General features: G+C 42.8%; 1 protein-coding gene and 1 long non-coding RNA gene across 3 annotated transcripts in view; one reads left to right on the forward strand and one right to left on the reverse strand.

Annotated features, from left to right (window-relative positions):
- Window positions 1–319: 319 nt before the first annotated feature.
- On the reverse strand, window positions 320–8,062 carry LOC149979398 (uncharacterized). The gene is made up of 2 exons (XR_016485329.1): window positions 7,483–8,062; window positions 320–6,035 (listed from the first exon to the last, which is right to left on the reverse strand). It is a non-coding gene; the product is annotated as an uncharacterized LOC149979398 (long non-coding RNA).
- LOC110538960 (uncharacterized) overlaps window positions 7,973–23,050 on the forward strand; it is a 33,432-nt gene continuing 18,354 nt past the window's right edge. Inside the window, exon 1 of one of the 2 annotated variants that reach the window (XM_036938551.2) lies at window positions 7,973–8,659. The gene's annotated coding sequence lies outside the window, so the exon portion shown is untranslated. The remainder of the gene's footprint in view (window positions 8,660–23,050) is intronic. The other variant, XM_036938553.2, reaches the window with a different exon arrangement.

Consider the following 23,050-nt stretch of genomic DNA (forward strand, 5'->3'; position numbering starts at 1 on the left):
AGTGGTCCAGAAGCAACGGAGAATCCTAACATGCCACCATTGTGTGGAGAGAATGCACCGTTGAAAAGAAAAGAAACTGCAGGAGGTGTGTGCAGGACGAGCGTGGAGCCGGCATGGAGGGAGGGGACGCGGGAAAACTGGTGGAGGGATACGGGAAGGGGGAGACAACCGGTGCAATTTGGGAAGGATGGGAAGAAAGAAAGTAGGGTGATTTGAGAGATGACATCATTCCTCATTTGAATAAATCTCAGCCGGGGTAGTGTTAATAATGGGATATGTAGGAGGGTGAGCCGGTCAAGGATCGATTCAGACAAGGTGGTCTATTGTATGACAAGTGACAGTTTAATTATGAGTAAAGATATCTGGTACAACGTATACGGGCCATTTCATTCGGTTCTTAAGGAACCAGCAGAAAAAGAAGCGCAGATAACAGAGTGCACATGTCTCATATACAGAACAGAAAGTAGGTTGATTCTAGAAGATCGGGTCTTCGGGTTGGTTCAGGCTGAGGTGTAGTCTTCTTGGATTGGCCCTGTTGGGCCGTCCGTCATCCCTCTGAGTCTTGTTCTTTGTCACACAATGTTCAGCTAAAAAGGAGATTAGGTGTGTGCGCTGTCCTCAGTCACACAATGTTCGGCTAGAAAGGAGATTAGGTGTGTGCGCTGGTTTCTGCAAGTCAAGGCTGTCTCTTCCTCCCAATGTGTGGGTGTATGTCTTATCTGTGTGTCCTCGGCAGTTAGTGTGTGTAATGTGTGTGTGCTGTGTGTGTGGGTGTGGGAGCTATCCTGTATGGGACCTAACATGTTTTACTGTGAAAATACGTTGTCTCAGTTATAGCAATGTAATAGCAGTAGGCTGGTCACCTGCATAAGAAATAGCACTTCCTTACAAATCCCTCTCTTCACGTCTCCCCAGAGACGTGACACAACCTAACTATATCCAGACACAAAAAGAAAACTTTTCCCAGAAGGAAAAGTTTTGTGATTCCCTCTCTTCACATCTCCTAAGAGATGTGACATAAACTAGGCTAACAATTACAAAGTTTAAAATACCTTCATGTTCTCCATTCGATCCCACTATGTACTAGATTGGCTACCAGCCACCTAGGAACTTGCAACCCTCATGTCAAAAGAGAACAACAGCTCATTCAAAAACAGAACAAAAGAAAATGATGTGAAATTTAAGCCCCCCTTTTTGACACCCACTAGGGTGTCACTCATTATCCCTTATTTCAGCAGTCATAGCATTTCATGAAAAGAAAAAACAAAACCTAGTAGGCACTCTCAACCTCATCCTCAAATTCGGGCAGGTCATTAGCAAGCAGAGGAAACATCTGGGAAAGGGGGGAAGGGTCAATAGCTCTAGAGATAACCCTAGTGGTGAGGGAACGGATACATGGAATGCAACAGCATCCACAGAGAACCAAAATGGCCGCGAACACCGAAATGGAGACCAAATTGGAGGAGACCAGGGTTTTATATTTACCAAAGGCACTCATCCAGGAGTCCCACATTGAGGTATCAATCCCAGAATGAGATTTCATTTTACCATTAAGAGTCCTCAAACCTTCTAGGGCTACGGTCAAGCTACCATCGGAGGCTGTGTTATTAGGGATGAAAGTACAACACTGTTCACCAAACATAGTGCAAGCTCCACCTTTCTCTGCCGGTAGCATATCCACTGCAATGCGATTCTGGAATGTATTCTATCCACATTTTTATTAACAGTGCACCACCAACAAATGGAGGACTCAAACCCAGCTGCCACCTGATCCACCAACTTGTACTCGTCAGGAACTCCCCTTGGGACTCCAATGGCGTCTATGTACGTCGGATCACCACTAGATGGGGTGGTGGCACGCCTGGAACGTCCCCTCCAATATTCAGGGTTCACCCCCTGGACCCTAAGGATGAGGTCTCCAGCCTCTGTAGGGTAGATAGAAACAGGCAAAAGGAGAGTAACAAGTGTAACAAGCTTCCAGTAGTATTGGAGGGTAATTTATCAAACAGGACAGTGTTGCCACACCACCACCTCACATCTGCTCTGGATATTGGACTGAAACTCCCAACAATGTTGATTGTATCCAGACACCAATTCCCAGGAACCTGTCCCACATTAGTACCGCCTCCCGTCATTTTGACACAGGTGAAATGTGCCCTGGCAACCTTGTTGGAAAACAATGGTTTCCTAGCAGTAGATTTAGTCATGGGATAGACAGCATCCCAGGCAGAGCAATTACAACTGGGGTTATCCGTAGTCATTAATGGGATTAAACATGTTAGAGTCACATCTGTAACAGACTTCTTAAAACACGGTATGATGCAAGCAGCACAACACATCAATAATACAAATACAAGAATTAGGGTCAGAAATCCAGTAACCACCATACCAGTGTACTTACCAAACCAGGCTCCCAACCAAAAGAACAGTCCAGACTCCTCCACCCCCGCCATGGTCCTCATCTCAGCAGATAGTGCACCAAGCCCATTAAAGGCCTTAGCCATACCACCATCTGGAGTGGTGTTATTAGGAATATACGTGCAACATTGTTCACCGAACATCTTGCAGACTGTCTGGCAACCCTAGATGTGGCCTCAAGCTGTTCAGACAGACCAGTGAGTGCATCACGGGGGTAATTCACAAAACGCTGTTGATTATAGTAGATATAACTGATCCATGCAGTCTGTCTAGCATCCACTATGGCTGGACCTATAATAGGTAGTAAGTGCCAGAGTCCATCATTCCTACCCAAGGCCTGAAACTCATGAGGAACCCCCATTGGCACTCCCAACAGGTTAGTGTGTATGTCAACTACATCCTCTGTCCATGGAGCACTACATCTATGTCTCCCATGGGATGGAATGTTTTCAGGTCCCCTGGATACAGAACCCAACAGCTGTTCAGAAGTAACATCAACAATGGTCAGTGGAATTATCAAACTGGTCAGAGCATACATACCTTGCCAGTCTCCTCTAAGAATGGGTCTCAGTACTCTTTTGGGTCCACATATCCACCACACATCAGCCAGACCACTAGTTTGGTTTAGGCCTGTAACTGGCCAAGTGGCATAAATGGTTATGTTACTGCTGCATTCAGCTTCAGGCAATCTCCCATAGTCCATGCCACTACCTGTACCCGTGATGCAACTGTAATTGCCCCCATATGCCTTAACACCCCAAGGGGCCCGATGAGGAGGTACTGTAGGAAACACAAGGCTCAAAGAGGAACAGAGGGTTGAATTGGGCTGAACCTGGTAAAAACCTCTCAGAATACACAACCACCCCTCTCCTTCTCCTATAGCAAATGGGTGTGTAGCCAGAACAAGTCTAGCATGACTACAAATAGTGCAGTCCTTTCTTCTCAGGGTTTTAGCTGTGTACCTCATATAAGACAGCCACAAATTGTCCCTACCATCAAACCCAGTCTCAGTGCCTAATTGATCAATAGCTGTGTAGTCTCTAACATTAATTACCTGAATAGGATTTTTTAACACAGTGGTGGTAGGTGGCAGGTTCGGTCCAGGGGTGGTAGAGGAGTGTGTCTGGCCCTGGTTCGTCTGGGACCTCTGGTTTTGGCAGCTCCCTAATAGAAAACACACCCATCGTGTCTGTCCCGGTCCTTTGTAGTCCGAGGGTGTAAGTGCCTGCATCAGAGAGCTTAATAGTTTTGATGGTTAGTAGGATTTCATCACCTTTACAAAGTTCAACAGTGCTACCAGGTTTTCCCCATATGATGGAAAACCTATCCACCTTTGTGGGATCCCCTATGCTATAAGAATACCCTCTTCTCCAATCCTAGAATTGTCCCAAGTTGGTTATCATGTAATCCCCATATGGACACCCTCCCCCATTACACAGGTACACTGACACTCCTGTAAAGTCCCACCCTCTCCCAGAGAACACATCACTAGCAAGAGCCAGACACATCTTCACTTCTATGAACAAAAACAGGGGTGACAGGACAGGGAGGGTTACTTCATTCGAGAGATGGCCCCCGGAATCCTGTTAATTCCAGTTCTCCTCTCGAACACTGTTTATTGTTCGACAGTGTCAGTGTCCTACCCTTCCCCGTGCGATATGAATCCGGGTAGCTCTTTCAGCTAGCTGTCACCAGGAGTCCTTGTATGGTCCCCCCAACAAGCCTCTGGGACTGGATTGAGTGACTTCACCTGTAGTTCACCTGTAATGCATAAAATCCTGGACATACAGGCTTGGTTAACAAACAGTTTCTCATATGTTTTATCTGATTATATCTTTAGTTTCTTATCCAGTTCGCCCCATCCTATCCTAGACCACAATTTACCCATCCCCCTTTTGATACCTGGCTCTGCCCAGGTAACAACCTTACCTACTCTAAATAATGACTTAGGTAAGATTAGTATATTATCCTTCTGTTCTGACATTATCATGTAGGAGCGCCCCTTTCATTTTCCACATGTCCAATTATCCCTTTTGTCTCCACTCAGTAACTGTTATCTACACATTCTGTTATCTTTGCTCGTCCTGGCTCCCTTTTCAAACTTCTCCTCTCTGCTCTCCAACCTTCAAGGTCTCTGCAGTGCAGGGGAGGGCTCTTCTGTCTGCCTTTTCCCCTTATCTGTCTGTAGCTCGTTTTCTCATGTTTCCAAATTTGAACTAAATGTCTCACTGTTTGGCTTTATCTAAACTCATGGATTTTTTTTTTTTAGAAAAACATGTCTATGGTGGCACTTTCTAAAGTCCTTATATAGGTTAATTAAACCCCACTATAATTAATTTACCTTAAAAAATAAAAACAAAAACAAACCGTATTACCCATGACCACAAATTAAATATTCAAATGGCACCCCCTATATACAGGTGTTAAAACCAAACACAAATATCTCAATTTCTTCCCTGCCCTGTTTGCTCAAAATATGTCCCAAATACTTAACATGAGTCTACCATAAATAAAACTTATCCTAGCTAAATTTTCACACCACGTTCATCAGAGAAAATATAATGACACTATAATGTAAATTTCACTGCCTTTTTGTATTAAATTACCTTAATATCAGTATTACAAATTACCCTAGATTCTCCATCCAAATTGCTTTCCAATGAGGCTGATCAGACCACAAAGGAAAGTTACAATGGAGGTCATAAGTCATACCACCTTCCCTGTGTTTGATTACCAATTTCAAACCAGTTGTAACTTTAGTTAACGTCAACCTGCTCCGCCACAGGAGTGCCATCTGATGCACTGTCCAGCTAGACCAGTCAGGACCAGTCTCTGCCACTAAATTCTTCCACGTCCATTTATTATACCCCCCTTCTGTCATGTACCACACTGATCTAGACCAACTGATTGCATGAGTACCATAACCGCCACCTGGGCTTCCAATAACACCCCAGGTAAGTATAACAGTGGTAGTAGCGTTAGGCGGGATACACAGAGTAGCTGACCTAATCAATTCTGCAGTACACTCAAAGTCATTATTCTGAACTTGACGTTTAGACAGAACATGCGTATCCGAGAATATTGAAGCATTGGTGATGTTTAGCTGGGTAGTCTGTTCCTGGTCAGTGATTATACGCTGGGCTGCCCATATCATTACTCCCAATGTCAAAACAACATTGACTATAATTAGGACAAACAATGGGCCAGAACAACCCAGTCTTTCCCATGGTCTCCTAGCCCTTCTAGCCCATGGTGCTACTCTAGTGTCCCTATCATCTGAGGATGGGAGTCTCCTCCACATGATCAGACGGGAGGGATGTCAGAATTTGAATTCGAATTGGATGTGAGTAAATCACTTCTTACTTCAGCCAGAGTTCTGGCAGGGGTTGGGGCTGGTGTACAATGTGTCAGGTTGTGCCAAGGTGCGCCTAATTTACCTTTGACCTGGACTGAGTGTGAAGTAACCTCCTTCACTTCGTACGGTCCAGTCCACCTGGGATCAGCCCACTTTCTCTTGTGGACCTTGATCCTTACCCAGTCCCCAACTTTTACCCTTGGTTGTTCCGGGACGTCAGTCAGCTCCCTCTCTGCGACACGGTGTATCTGTTTGGAGAGAGCTGCAGACAATTCCGTCAATTTCTTCACATAGTCAGACATCCCTATTTGGTGCACATCAAGAGGGGGCATATGACCTCCCTCTCTTGGTGGCCCTGGCATTACTCTACCTGTCATTATTTCATGGGGTGAAAGATGTGTCCCTGCACACACTTTAGCTATCTTAGCTTTCAGATTTTGATTACAGCGTTCCACAAGGCCCTGCGATTGCGGCCTATACACAGAGCCAAACTTGTGTGTAATGCCAAACCTCTCCTCCACCTGTCTTAGGTGCTGATTTGACGTGTTTTTTTTTAGAAATATTTTGTACACTCTTTGGATATACTTAGCCCGTCACTGGCTCGTGCCAGTGATGTATTCTTAGGAGACACTATTACTCGTACTCTGTCTTAACTCAGAGCCTCTCCGTCATATATCCAGAATTTTAAACAATAATGTTTTAATGATTAAACACGAGCCACCAATTCAGGAAATGATTATCAACATAAACTATGTTTTAACAATTTGGATAATAGATTTTTTTTTTTTTTTTTTTTTAATTTAGGAAATACTTTGCTCACAATAATTTTAAATAATGGTAATAATATCAGGGACTTGTGAAACGCCGTTTACATTTAGTCTATAGTCAACACACAAATATTATTACATGGACATAGTTTTAAACACAATTGTTCAATTAGAACATCTTATTCTATGACATCACACATTAGTACATTTATCACATTCATTCTGGCCACAACACAAAGCGGACTTTTCAGTCCAACATATCTTAATCATACATTAATCTATTGTAGACACCTCACCGGACACTACCAGCTATTGGATTTTAACCTCACCGGACACTACCGGCTATTGGTTCTATCTAAAACACTAATTGGATTTATCTTTTGCAGATGAATGATCGAATCATACTCAGATGTTAATGATAAAACTGATCACGCCCTTTTTCAGACGCCCGAACGAATATCACTTATACATAGAATATAATCCTGGTCACATCAATACTCAATAATAGACCACCTTACCAGACACAGCTGGACCGGTCACTAGCCGGACTATCGGTGAAAATCTATCCTAGACTATATTATTTATTCCTTACTGGTGTCTGCCACCAGACCGTTCACAGCCGGACTATCAGAATATTCTATAAATATTAGGTCTACTACTAAATATCCCTTACCGGTGTCTGCCACCGGACCGTTCTCATGCCGGACTATCAGAATATTCTAACTACTACTCATCCCTTACCGGTGTCTGCCACCGGACCGTTCTCATGCCGGACTATCGGGATATTCTAATTACCACATATGTTTACTTCACTGTCAATTTCAAGTCCATTATTTATATAAAATTTACACAAAAATTCTTACCCACACTCGGTACTACTGATCGTAATTTGGTATGACTATTCGACAATATGCAAAGTTTGATAAAACAGGTTTTGCTTACCTTATTTTGTGGTCGACCAGAGATCAGTTTCCCGAGTTGAGCAGAATTGTTGTCCACCCCCGAATGGTTTTCACCTGTCCTCCGGGAACCGTCCTTTCACCAACTCGCCCCCTCACACCCACATCAACCACTCTGGACTGGGTCGTTAGTAAACCATCCTTCTGCTACCAAGTTTCTGTTAATAATGGGATATGTAGGAGGGTGAGCCGGTCAAGGATCGATTCAGACAAGGTGGTCTATTGTATGACAAGTGACAGTTTAATTATGAGTAAAGATATCTGGTACAACGTATACGGGCCATTTCATTCGGTTCTTAAGGAACCAGCAGAAAAAGAAGCGCAGATAACAGAGTGCACATGTCTCATATACAGAACAGAAAGTAGGTTGATTCTAGAAGATCGGGTCTTCGGGTTGGTTCAGGCTGAGGTGTAGTCTTCTTGGATTGGCCCTGTTGGGCCGTCCGTCATCCCTCTGAGTCTTGTTCTTTGTCACACAATGTTCAGCTAAAAAGGAGATTAGGTGTGTGCGCTGTCCTCAGTCACACAATGTTCGGCTAGAAAGGAGATTAGGTGTGTGCGCTGGTTTCTGCAAGTCAAGGCTGTCTCTTCCTCCCAATGTGTGGGTGTATGTCTTATCTGTGTGTCCTCGGCAGTTAGTGTGTGTAATGTGTGTGTGCTGTGTGTGTGGGTGTGGGAGCTATCCTGTATGGGACCTAACATGTTTTACTGTGAAAATACGTTGTCTCAGTTATAGCAATGTAATAGCAGTAGGCTGGTCACCTGCATAAGAAATAGCACTTCCTTACAGTAGTGATTGGTTGTGAGCTGGAGAAAGTCGAGTTACTTGGCTATTCATCCCTTTCAATTTCACCCCCGCGCGCAATGCCGTGGTAAAACCCTCTCCGCCTGTCCATCCGTCCCGGCCAGTAGAGATTGTCTGCGTGGACTGCAAATCGCTTTTCCTTTCTTTGGAAGGGACGTGCATCACTTCTGAAATCGGCGGTCGACAGAAGTTTCTTGGTAATCTGGCTGCTGTACTTTGGCCTGTTTTTCATCTCGTTCGGTTTCATTTTCCAATTTGTTACACTTTGTATTCGAGGATTCTGAAAGGAGTCGGAGGATATTGTCAAACACTGGGCGTAGCTGGAGATCAAGCTATAGCTAGCAACACTGCGTTGGTAAGTCTAGAGACTGGTTGAGCGTTAGCATGCTAGCTAGCTGTGTACCTACATTTACACTTAAATTACAGAAAATATCAAATGCAAGTTACGATGTGATGCTTTAACAAATGTTTTTCGTTTCCTAAAATATTAGATTTTTATATTATGATGTTGGTAGTTAGAGTGGGTTAATAATGTGTTAACAATGGGTTAATAATCATATGGATGGTGAATGTCTTTGTCGACATTGCAAGTCCAATTCACGATTTCCTATTGCAAACGTAGGTTAGCGTTTTTCGTCATGAATCTTGTTCTGGAGGCAGGTCTGCAGAGTGGTCACTAGCTGGCACAACCACAGTCATACAATCTCATTTTAAACCTAACCTTAACCACACTGCTAACTCTAATGTCTCAACCATAAATTAAGACCAAAAAGCACACTTTTGTTTTCGTGATTGTTTCAAGTAAAGCAAATTTTGACTTTGCAGCTGGCTCACCTAGCGGAAATCGCTCAGTTATGCCTCGAGGGCAAGATTCATGACATAAACGTCAACTTGAATTGGAAACGGCGCCATACAAATAAGCTTTGTTGAAATGCTAGCTAACTAAATAGGTTACTTGCTAACTGAACTATCCAGGCGAGTCTGTTGGGTCGCACAAAAACGAGAATAGGAGCAAGTGAATCGTTGTATTTTCCTTCTGCCAGTGAGCGGCTCAAGCCATAAAGAGGATGTTTTAGATTCGGAATTCGATTGCAATTGGGAGGGGGTGATGGGGCGGTGGCAGCCCTGTGTGATGGCTGAAATTGATCACCAGCTATTTAGCTAACCGACGAATGACCTGGCTAAAATAACAGCCTTCCTTTTAGGTAGGGATCTGTGTGTATTAATTTGGATGATTTGCCTTTTCAAAAGCAATTCGTCGTATTCACTTCATTATATCAACTTTTCTTCTCTCATCCTCCATGGCTAACGCCTATTGTTCTGTGCGGCCAAGTGGTCTCTAGTGAGAACGGCTTGGTTCGTTGCCCTAGGCGAAATGTTGGGCAATTTAGGCTAATTCTGTTAGTCTTTTGCATTAGTCAGAGAACATAGCATCGGCTACTTTTGTAGAATGGCTTAAGTGCTATACTTTATTAGGTTGAGAAGTCTTTGAAGACTCACCCAATTCTTATGATTATTAGAACGTGAGACATGACAAGTACTGTAATCTCAATGCAACAAAACACAATTTGTTCAAACTCTATCATATAGGCAAACATTGTGGCTTCAGGCTATGAACTCAGAGCTGTTTTTTGCTTGTGTTAATGCTATGCAACCAGACCACACTCCTCTCTCCAAAAGAACAATGGTGAATAATGTTAGTCTCCAAAACCCTCAACGTGCAGCTACCATATACATTTACAACTAATCATTATAGATGGCCCACAGGCCTAACCTCTGCCCCTGATGTTCGGATGACAATGAGCCTTATAGGGTGGGGTAGTGGGCATGGGTAGGTCAATATTCTGCAATGATCTGCCATAAGGTATTGATGCCACTCGGGAATATATTGCATCTCAGGGTGATTGTGAGCACTTGTCTGGCTTAGAGAGGCTCCAACATGCTAGTCAACCCTCTGGTGCATTAATGAGCGATGGCTGACTCACAAAGCAAGCAAGTGAATGAGGCAGCGGGATAGAGACACGCTCAGACATGGGCATAATGCATTCATTTGAAATTAAATGTAGATCCTGTTTTACCCAAGTGCTGCTGGCTTGTTACGTTTAAAAAAAAATATCTGTCATGTCTATGAATCGAATGATAAGACAGATTTCGGGTTCAATATGATTTATCTTGTTTTAGCAAAATAGTGTTATTTTTGTACTTTCAACCAATGTGCCAGCATTGTGACATTTGGTACCAAATTCCCCTTGCCCACCTCACTTTCACAATAGGCTGAAAATGGATTCCTCCTCCACTCATGTCTCCGCAGGCATTTTGGTTATTACATTGTCTGTCACACCTATTTTAAGTCTCTCCTTTAATGCCATGCACATGTTTTAGTAATCCTTCTGAAACAGTTGGCCAAAGAAGAGCTTAGATGTCTACAATCAGAAGAGATGCAATTCCATGTGGAATTCATACCATAGCATTCTGGAGTGATTTTATGACCTACAGTTCTCTTTGCTCTGCCCTTCCTCTGACCTATGCCATGGGCTGTCAGGGAGATGCCTACAGTAATTTGTGCCTCTGCTTGCACTCAGGCGTAGGTGAATAGGTATAGGTTGATTCAGTGACGTCCCCAAACTGTACATATTCAAATTGGTGTGTCCTCTGCCTGCCCTGGACTGGTCCCCTACTCACCAGATCCCTCTCAGGCTGAAACAAGGCCCAGGGTTCTGGTCTGGAAGCACACTTTCGACTGCACCTACAGTCTTGCTTCGGTACTGCAGTTTATCTGATGTCCGGCCCAGAAAGACAATTCCCATAGACGGCCCCATATAGAAGTCAGATTAAACTGGATGCAACTCGGATATAGACGGTCCATGAATCGGCCATCTTGGATGCTGTCTCTACTGCTTTTATTGCTCAGTGGGTTGAACTGTATGACCTTTGGCACTTTTTGTCACCATCGCTTATGAGTAAAGTCAGAGCTGGCAACTGGCCTGCAGCCGTGAGATTATTTTAACCACAGACCTGGGACTGTAGTAGTGGTTTCTGCAGTGCCACTCCATTGTTTGCCATGGTCGTCATTACTGTAATGTGTACTTTTCAGATAAAGGCCTGATAATTCTGCCACGGACATTGGTCCAGCCAAGATAGCTGCCTCAGTGGTATCACAGTTGTCAGTCCTGACAGTTGCTGTGCAGTTTTGAGGGTATATATGCCAGCAGCTGCAGTAATTAATTTTCTGTGTTGAGGCTCTGAATTCTTCCAGTGGGAGGCTGGATAATGGACATGGTTCAGAACCCTGTTGCTATGCCTCCCTCACCACTTTCACAATTTTGCCTGGATTGCTGTGGCTGCGATATGGCCATAACGTCTACTCAACATGGAAATGATCTTTAATACTGTCAGAAACTAAAGGCTTGCTGGTTTCTAGTAGGGATGCACGATATATAAGTAAATCTAATTAGCTAAAAATGGCAACATCGGTATCGGCCCGATGTAAAGTTTAACGCCGATGTGCAAAACTGATGTCAAAGCTGACGTGCATACCTATATAACCTAGGTACATGTCATTATGACGCCACATAAAATGTTGCACTACACGTGCAACACAGAATTCCTAACAACCTAGCCCACAATGTATGCTGTGTGGATCGAGCAGTTATTTGAAAGAGTAAACTCAAAGGCGAAATCCATTAATGCCAGGATAATGCAATTCATTGCCTTTGACAATTAACAGTTCTCTGTCGAGCGTGATGTTGGCTTTCACCCTCTGGTTTGGCACCGGTACATACTAGAAGTCGACCGATTATGATTTTTCAACGCCAATACCGATTATTGGAGGACCAAAAAAAGCAGATACCGATAAATCGGCCGATTCTTTTTTATTTATTTGTAATATTGACAATTACAACAATACTGAATGAACACTTATTTTAACTTAATATAATACATCAATAAAATCAATTTAGACTCAAATAAATAATGAAACATGTTCAATTTGGTTTAAATAATACAAAAACAAAGTGTTGGAGAAGAAAGTAAAAGTGCAATATGTGCCATGTAAGAAAGCTAACGTTTAAGTTCCTTGCTCAGAACATGAGAACATATGAAAGCTGGTGGTTCCTTTTAACATGAGTCTTCAATATTCCCAGGTAAGAAGTTTTAGGTTGTAGTTATTATAGGACAATTTCTCTCTATACCATTTGTATTTCATATACCTTTGACTATTGGATGTTCTTATAGACACTTTAGCATTGCCAGTGTAACAGTATAGCTTCCATCCCTCTCCTCGCGCCTATCTGGGCTCGAACCAGGAACACATCGACAACAGCCACCCTCGAAGCAGCGTTACCCATGCAGAGCAAGGGGAACACCTACTCCAAGTCTCAGAGTGAGTGACGTTTGAAACGCTATTAGCGTGCTCCCCGCTAACTAGCTAGCCATTTCACATCGGTTACACCAGCCTAATCTTGGGAGTTGATAGGCTTGAAGTCATAAACAGCGCAATGCTTGAAGCATTGCGAAGAGCTGCTGGCAAAACGCACAAAAGTGCTGTTTGAATGAACGCTTACGAGCCTGCTGGTGGTGCCTACCATCGCTCAGTCAGACTGCTCTATCAAATCATAGACTTAATTATAACATAATAACACACAGAAATACGAGCCTTAATATGGTCGAACCCGGAAACTATCATCTCGAAAACAAGACGTTTATTATTTCAGTGAAATACGGAACCGTTACGTATTTTATCTAACGGGTGGCATCCATAAGTCTAAATATTCCTGTTACATTGCACAACCTTCAATGTTATGTCATAATTACGTAAAATTCTGGCAAATTAGTTCGTAAAGAGCCAGGCGGCCCAAACTGTTGCATATACTCTGACTCTACGTGCAATGAACGCAAGAGAAGTGACACAATTTCACCTGGTTAATATTGCCTGCTAACCTGGATTTATTTTAGCTAAATATGCAGGTTTAAAAATATATACTTCTGTGTATTGATTTTAAGAAAGGCCTTGATGTTTCTGGTTAGGTACACATTGGAGCAACGGCAGTCCTTTTTCGCGAATGCGCACTGCATCGATTATATGCAACACAGGACACGCTAGATAAACTAGTAATATCATCAACCATGTGATTATGATTGATTGATTGTTTTTTATAAGATAAGTTTAATGCTAGCTAGCAACTTACCTTGGCTTCTTACTGCATTCGCGTAACAGGCAGGCTCCTCATGAGGCAGGTGGTTAGAGCGTTGGACTAGTTAACCGTAAGGTTGCAAGATTGAATCCCCGAGCTGTCAAGGTAAAAATCTGTCGTTCTGCCCTTGAACAAGGCAGTTAACCCACCGTTCCTAGGCCGTCTTTGAAAATAAGAATGTGTTCTTAACTGACTTGCCTAGTTAAATAATGTTGTAAAAAAAACCGGCAAAATCGGCGTCCAAAAATATCGATTTCCGATTGTTATGAAAACTTGAAATCGTCCCTAATTAATCGGCCATTCCGATTAATCGGTCGACCTCTAGTACATACTACCAAGTGCGCTATTATTCAGATGTTGTCCTATCGGAGTTGCACAGTAATAGCGTCACAACATACTATGGAACGCCATTTGGGTCTTTGCGTGTCAAAAAAGGTACACGTCAAATAACACAGTTCTATTATAGAAGGTTGTGTGTTCTGAATTTGCAGGTGCAAGCCAAGCATCACCACTACTATTAGTAGCACTGTCAAAGCTGTACAAAAAAGTCTGCAAATACCGGCCATGAACGATTGTTTACAATACCGCGTTGGTAATAAAGCATTATTTGTTCGACCGCAACTTCTGGGGTAGCTAGCTTTAGCTTGGTACCTAGCACCAATACAACCAGCCTGAAAACAATGACCAGTAGAAACTGCAGTCATTTTCATTGTTCTTAGCAATGATTTAGGAATCCTTGTAAGTATTAGCTAGGTAGCCAGTTGTTGTTCGCCTATTGAAATTGAACTTCAGTTCCTGAAAATAAATAGCTAGCCAGCTACTTAATATTAGCTTTGGGCAACGGGGTTATAAACAGCCAGCTAGCTTCATCTGGCTAGTGAGGCTTGACCGGACCAGGTTTTGTATTGTGAAGCAAGCCACAATAACGATTAGGCACAATAGTGGATTTTGCAGTTTGCCTTCAAAATAAAAGTACCTCTTTTGAAAGTGAGGCATAAGGTTACAATTGGTGGAATCATGCCATATTTAGACTACATAATGTTAAACAAGGTTGGAATGTGAATCAATGAAATGGGTTATCAGTCTATTCGGTGACACCCACAGAACACAACTGTGAAGAGTTTACGCAAATATTAGCATTGTCTCTTAAGATATTTTTTCCCAACGTCCTCCTCAGAGTTATCAGACTCAAACATCCACGCAGTATTGTTTTTCCTCGGGAATAGTGTTTAATACACGTAGGCTGACAATGAATGTGGCTCAATTCAGTTGTTTCAGAGTCCCACAATAAGAGCTACGACGCTAATATTCTCTGGGTGTCACTGGGTAGACTGATACCTAGCTATATAGCTAGTTAACTATATAGCTACTGAACCAGATTGTCGTTTTCCTATGTTTTTGGGTAAAAACATTGTTTGCATCCATGAGCTAGCTATCTTTTTTTATGCAAGCACTGTAGGTGCGCGAGACAACTTTACCAGCATCATAGCATATGTATCGATGAATCGTTGTGACATATGAAATACGAGTGATAGTGTAATAACCACGTAAAAAATTAATGAACCCGTTAAATTATTATGTGACGTGCAGTCATATCCAGGTCCTGATTGGTCAACAAGCTTATTTGACACGTCAAATAATGTTATATTTTTGACACGCAATGACCCAAACGGCGTTCCATAGAAATCCTGGTTGAGAATGAAACGACTGAACAAATGAACAATGAAACAGCACAGCAAGTAAGTGAAAGAAATGATTTAAGAATGATTGAGGCCACTGTTCTTGGACCTTCAATGCTTCAGACATTTTTTGGTACCCGTCTGCAGATCTGTGCCTCAACACAATCCCGTCTCGGAGCTCTATGGACAATTCCTTCGACCTGCTTGGTTTTTGCTCTGACCTAATATAGACAGGTGTGCCATTCCAAATCATGTCCAGTCAATTACATTCACCACAGGTGGACTCAAAGTTGTAGAAACATCTTAAGGATGATCAATGGAAACAGGATGCACCTGAACTCAATTTCGAGTCTTATAACAGAGGGTCTAAATACTTGTGTAAATAAGGTATTTCTGTTTTTTATTTGTAATTTGCAAACATTTCTAAACCTGTTTTCGCATTGTCATTATGGGGTATTGTGTGTAGATTGATGAGGAGAAAAAAACTATTTAATCAATTTTAGAATAAGGCTGTAACGTAACAAAATGTGGAAGAAGTAAAGGGGTCTGACTACTTTCCGAATGCACTGTAAGTGTTGCCATGGTTTCCACCTGTTTACTGTCAGTTGTGTTTCATTTTTTTCTGCCCAATTCATTCAGCATTATGTCAGTGCTGTGGCAGCCTGTCTACACCATGAGCCAGTCTGGCATGACATGGGTGCCTAAAGTTCCCGATGACAGAAATATGGCTACAGTTATGAGAGTTGAAAGGGAGGGGGGGATTTGTCAGATGTTTTGAGTCATTTGAAATTCTATTGTCCTGTAATTTCTATTTAAGAAGCCTTTTGACCCAAGCCCCAAATACCATGTACATTTCTGGGTAACGACTAGGTACAGTTTTATGTGGTGTTAGCCTAGCTGTTATTTTGTTGATAAGCCCTGGTTAGCCCTGGTGGTGTTGACAACCTGCGATGGATCAGATTCCATCTGGAACGTGCCTTCTCTGCTTCAAACAGGAGGACATAATCCTCTTATGGCCAGAGTCAGTTCCAGCAGTGAGTGGCTGCTAGAGAGCTGAAACCTCAAGGGTATGTTTTGCTGTCCCGTCCAGATGCCTGCCCTGTTCCTCTCCATCCTATCTGGTGTCATCGATCCAACCCACCAGCTGGCTCTATCTGGCCTAATGTCATTTACCCCCTGAGTGGAGTCTGTCAGTGGGCACACTGCCCATTATGGAGAAGGACCTGCTCTTCAAGTTACACATTACCTTCTCCTTCAGTCCCTCCACACCAGCCTCACTGGTGGGTAACCCCCAGGCAAGGGACACCATTAGTGGAACAGGTCTGCCTCTCTAATGCACTGACACTTCTCACCATCTGAGTAGCCCACATCCTCACTTTCTCCCCCACGATCAATATCGGCATGGTCAAGATCACACCCACCCTGCTGTTCTTCTCAGCGGTCTACTGTAGTTAGACTGTGCGTTGTTGGGACCTTGTTTGTTGTCGGCTCCATCTCTCCATTGTTGTGATGGAGCCAGGTCTTTTTGTTTCGTTTCTGGGACACACTAGGCCTCTGTCCTGGGCACTCTCTGTCTCTGTGGGTAGTCTCTGGGCCGGCGCTGGAGGACAGTCGGCCTGATCGTACAGGATTAGCAAATCTCTTTGTCCAGGGTTAACAAGCTCTGTCATGTGTTAATCTCCCTGTCCCCGGGGGGCCGAGTCTCCTGAGGCTGGGAGATGGGTGCTGGTAAAGTGGGGGTAGTGTGTGTGTGTGTTTGGGACCAGCATATTCACCGGATGGGTCCGGGAGCGAAGGTATGTGATGTAGATAGTAAAGGTCGACCGATTCATCGGAATGGCCGATTAATTAGGGCCGATTTCAAGTTTTCATAACAATAACAATTGGAAATCGGTATTTTTGGACGCCGATTTAAAATATATATATATATATATATATATTTTTTTTTTACACCTTTTATTTATTCTTTATTTAACTAGGCAAGCCAGTTAAGAACGCATTCTTATTTTCAATGACGGCCTAGGAACGGTGGGTTAACTGCCTTGTTCAGGGGCAGAACGACCGATTTTTACCTCGTCAGCTCAGGGATTCAATCTTGCAACCTTACAGTTAACTAGTCCAACGCTCTAACCACCTGCCTCTCATTGCACTCCACGAGGAGCCTGCCTGTTACGCAAATGCAGTAAGCCAAGGTAAGTTGCTAGCTAGCATTAAACTTATCTTATAAAAAACAATCAATCAATCATAATCACTAGTTAGCTACATATGGTTGATGATATTACTAGTTTATCTAGCGTGTCCTGCGTTGCATATAATCAATGCGGTGCGTATCGTTGCTCCAATGTGTACCTAACCATAAACGTCAATGCCTTTCTTAAAATCAATACACAGAAGTATATATTTTTAACCCTGCATATTTAGCTAAAAGAAATCCATGTTAGCAGGCAATATTAACCAGGTGAAATTGTGTCACTTCTCTTGCGTTCATTGCACGCAGAGTCAGTGTATATGCAACAGTTTGGGCCGCCTAATTTGCCAGAATTTTAAGTAAATATGACATAACATTGAAGGTTGTGCAATGTAACAGCAATATTTAGACTTATGGATGGACTAAAGTGCCTATAAGAACATCCAATAGTCAAAGGTTAATGAAATACAAATGGTATAGAGAGAAATAGTTCTATAATTCCTATAATAACTACAACCTAAAATTTCTTACCTGGGAATATTGAAGACTCATGTTAAAAGGAACCACCAGCTTTCATATGTTCTCATGTTCTGAGCAAGGAACTTAAACGTTAGCTTGCTTACATGGCACATATTGCACTTTTACTTTCTTCTCCAACACTTTGTTTTTGCATTATTTAAACCAAATTGAACATGCTTCATTATTTATTTGAGGCTAAATTGATTTCATTGATGTATTATATTAAGTTAAAAATAAGTGTTCATTCAGTATTGTTGTAATTGTCATTATTACAAATAAATAAATAAAAATGAATCAGTATCTGCCTTTTTTTTGGTCCTCCAATAATCGGTATCGGCGTTGAAAAATCATAATCGGTCGACCTCTATTAGATAGTACCCTTCTCTCACTTGAAGTTTCTACCAGTCGTGCCATGGCGGTACAGACTCTAAACCTGCTTTTGGCTCCTACTAAACTTCTCTAGAGCACAGGGATTACAGTCTGTCACATCACATGGTTCTGTGATTCAGGTGTCTGTCACACAAGATGTTGCCTTGACTGACACAGGCAGCAGACCAGTGAACAAGAGAAAAGCGTATTCCTGAACTGAGTTTACTTGGTCCATTGTCTGTTACCAAGACCATTGAGTTGTCAATGGAAATCATAAGGTTGAAACGATGGTGCATTGTAGGCTATAGCCCAGGAGATAGAGCAGAAAGCAGCTGATTTGGATCCTGTCTGGGGAGTTAAGTGTCCATAGCCTCATTTGTCGGGCATGTCCTGACGTCACCGCCCGAGAAGGGCCTCACAATCCCTTCTTGTCTCCCACCGTGTCCAGGAAGGAATTCCGTGGAGAGGAGTCAACTTTGTTTGGAGCGGTTTGTTTGTGTGTGGGGCAGGGGCGGCTTCCTGACCTTTGGCCGGGCCTGTTCGGGAATGTGCGAGCCGCGATTAGTGTCAGGGTGATGAAGGCAGCGCACTGACTCAGCTGGGACGGTGTCATGCGTCTTTTGTACCACCCTGGCTCCCCTTTCTTAGCTGGGCAGCGCACAGCAACAATCAGTCCCTCAGTCTCTTGGGTTCTGTTTAGATAGCCGCCCCAAGGCTACAGAAGTGTATAATGGTTTCTATTAAAGCAGAGAGAGGGACGGTACCATGCAGGGAAAGCTAATTGAGTGGAGAGATGAACTGGTGTGTGTAGTAGTCGCTGAAAGGGACTATGATGATGAGTATGGTGTTATGTAATGCTTTTATGATGATGATGATGATCATGCGTTCTCTTGAAGCCTTGGAAAGCATGTGTTTTTGGGTGTGATCTATTGTAAGTTCCTGAATGACATTTAATCACACTTGCAGATTTGGCATTTTCCACAATGTATTAATTGTACTTTGAAATGAATGATGATATTAGTAATGCACAGCAGCTGTTCAGGGTTTAGTGCCAAGATTTCCCTCTGAGATGATACATGATGGAGCGTATTAATGGGGGGAAATTTTGCTTTTGGAGGCGGTGCTGTTAGTTTCTGTTTTGGGCCCTCTGTAGCGCCCTCTAGCACTCCTCTGTTTCCCTTCTCTTCTTTTGTATCAGAACCATCTGCACCAACCCCAAATGAAGTTGTTGCCATGGTTTTAACATTTTATTCTTTGTGTAGTCTTGTCTGTGTAAGACTGGTAGTACCACCCATTCTGGTTTCACCTGCTACAGTCTCAATTCCCCAGACTTGCTTGTAAGACTCAATGCTGCATCATTCAACAAAATGTTTCATGTGTTGGTCCTCAACGCACCATGTCTGGTGTGTATGCTTGTCCTCCCTCAGAGGAATAGTGGAATGTTGCAGGGTTTCTGTTTTAGAGTTTACCTCTGGCCCTATTCCAGCGTGTGGTGCCTCAAACGTTAATGTTCACTTAACAGAAACCTTGTGGAACTTATCTCAGCAGTGTTGAATAAGAGCAGTGGTTTCTAGATGAAGACGCCACACAGTCTCAACATTAAACTGAGAGATGTTCTGTCAACACAGGCACCAGGGCGTCTTAACACTGGCCGAGGAGTAAAGACACCGGATCCCAGTGTTTGCAGCATGTGGTGATGAATGTGTGTTGATGGGTTCAGAGGCCGTTAAACTGGCCTCTTCAAACCAGACTCCCGACCGTTAACTCTTGAATCCGCTCTCTGGTGCCACGGTTATCAATTCTAGGCATTAAGGGAAGGTTATGGGAGCGTTAGGAAAAGCACACTAAACTGATCTCCTGTACGCTTGCCCCAGCTTCCTTCTGCTACAATCCTCCCATTGACTGCTATTTACAGCTGACCCTGGGGGACATGCAGGCACAGAGAATGTATGTACACACAGCAGTGTACTAGGAAAGCGGTGGCGGTTGCCATTGCAAATCACCGCTGTGATTTTCAGTAGCCAGGCTCTTGTTCCTGGCAAAGGGAGGCCCTGATTAGACATGCACACACAGGCCACCAGGAGAGACAACATTAAGTTAGCATTTAGCCCACCCACTCCTGCTGGGAACATTCATTGGGAATTGAACATGTATCATTTACTCCAATAGGTTTTTGTCGATTTGTGTTTTATCAAACAAATTGACCTAATGCCCCAAAACACAGCCATACACATGCAAAAGCTTGTATAGGTGTTAGAGGTCGACCGATTATGATTTTTCAACACCGATACCGATTATTGGAGGACCAAAAAAAGCCGATACCGATAAATCGTCCGATTCTTTTTTTATTTATTTGTAATAATGACAATTACAACAATACTGAATGAACACTTATTTTAACTTAATATAATACATCAATAAAATCAATTTAGACTCAAATAAATAATGAAACATGTTCAATTTGGTTTAAATAATACAAAAACAAAGTGTTGGAGAAGAAAGTAAAAGTGCAATATGTGCCATGTAAGAAAGCTAGTGTTTAAGTTCCTTGCTCAGAACATGAGAACATATGAAAGCTGGTGGTTCCTTTTAACATGAGTCTTCAATATTCCCAGGTAAGAAGTTTTAGGTTGTAGTTATTATAGGAATTATAGGACTATTTCTCTCTATACCATTTGTATTTAATATACCTTTGACGATTGGATGTTCTTATAGGCACTTTAGTATTGCCAGGGTAACAGTATAGCTTCCATCCCTCTCCTCGCTGCTACCTGGGTTCGAACTAGGAACACACCGACAACAGCCACCCTCGAAGCATCGTTACCCATCTCTCCACAAAAGCCGCGGCCCTTGCAGCGCAAGGGGAACAACCACTCCAAGTCTCAGAGCGAGTGACGTTTGAAATGCTATTAGCGCGCACCCCGCTAACTAGCTAGCCATTTCACATCGGTTACACCAGCCTAATCTCAGGAGTTGATAGGCTTGAAGTCATAAACAGCTGCTGGCAAACACACGAAAGTGCTGTTTGAATGAATGCTTACGAGCCTGCTGGTGCCTACCATCGCTCAGTCAGACTGCTCTATCAAATAATAGACTTAGTTATAACATGATAACACACAGAAATACGAGCCTTAGGTCATTAATATGGTAGAATCCGTAAACTCATATCGAAAACAAGACGTTTATTCTTTCAGTGAAATACGGAACCGTTCCATATTTTATCTAACGGGTGGCATCCATAAGTCTAGATATTCCCGTTATTGCACATCCTTCAATGTTATGTCATAATTACGCAACATTCTGGCAAATTAAGCGGCCCAAACTGTTGCATATAAGTGACACAATTTCACCTGGTTAATATTGCCTGCAAACCTGGATTTCTTTTAGCTAAATATGCAGGTTTAAAAATATATACTTCTGTGTATTGATTTTAAGAAAGGCATTGATGTTTATGGTTAGGTACACATTGGAGCAACGATACGCATCCCATCGATTATATGCAACGCAGGACACGCTAGATAAACTAGTAATATCATCAACCATGTGTAGTTAACAAGTGATTATGATTGATTGATTGTTTTTTATAAGATAAGTTTAATGCTAGCTAGCAACTTACCTTGGCTTACTGCATTTGCGTAACAGGCAGGCTCCTCGTGGAGTGCAATGAGAGGCAGGTGGTTAGAGCGTTGGACTAGTTAACTGTAAGGTTGCCAGATTGAATCCCTGAGCTGACAAGGTAAATAATCTGTCGTTCTGCCCCTGAACAGGCAGTTAACCCACTGTTCCTAGGCCGTCATTGAAAATAAGAATGTGTTCTTAACTGACTTGCCTAGTTAAATAAAGATTAAATAAAGGTGTTAAAAATATTTGTTGAATCGGTGTCCAAAAATACCGATTTCCGATTGTTATGAAAACTTGAAATCGGCCCTTCTGATTAATCGGTCAACCTTTAATAGGTGTACACACTGAGACTCTGCACAGTTTTTTAAAAGGTCAACGTGGCGATTACCGTTAGAATATACTCATGACCTGATTATCGGCTGTGATTGGGAATCCCACAGGGCGGCGCGCAATTGGCCCAGCGTCGTCCAGGTTTGGCCAGTGTAGGCTGTCATTGTAAATAAGAATTTGTCCTTAACTGACTTGCCTCATTAAATAATACATTTGAGGACTCCTCTCACGCTTGTGTGTCTAGTCAATCTGAAAAGCTGGGATCTCCCAGTGCTGTTGGAGGCCTGCCAGATATCAGTATATACAGTATAGGCCTGTAAGTGTCTGCGGTGTCTGTGAGACACACAGAGGCAGATTAGTTTACATTGAATATGGCTCTTGGAGGATGATCATACTTTGCCCAGCTGGTGTTCTATCGTCAGCTGCTGAAGTGCATTAAGCGTCTTGTCTATGATTGATTAACAATAATGAGATAAAGGTGTGTGTGTGTGTGTGTGTGTGTGCGCACCTTCATCCTATTGTTTGGTTTCTCCTTGACTTGACAGTGAACCCCTGCCCCTTGGTGGTGTGTGTGTGTGTGTGTGTGTAGTATTTCACTTCCTCTCTTTATTGCTTCCCTAAATAGCGATGAGTCCTCCAGACATGGACAGGAAGTTGTTCCTCTCCTCTTGGGGGGTGGCGAGCGTCCTTGGGGTTGTGATGCAGCTGGTTGACCCTTGTCATCTTCTATCTAGGCTGCAGCCCACATCCTCTAGCCGTTTAGCAGCCGACAGCTTCTGATATCCCACTCCACTGAACAAAGTATATCTAACACACTACCATCTGTGGAGAATCAGCTTGAGATGTTT

This window comes from Oncorhynchus mykiss, chromosome 12 (genome assembly GCF_057628025.1).
Source record: "Oncorhynchus mykiss isolate SJ-2025 chromosome 12, ASM5762802v1, whole genome shotgun sequence".
Lineage (NCBI taxonomy): Eukaryota > Metazoa > Chordata > Actinopteri > Salmoniformes > Salmonidae > Oncorhynchus > Oncorhynchus mykiss.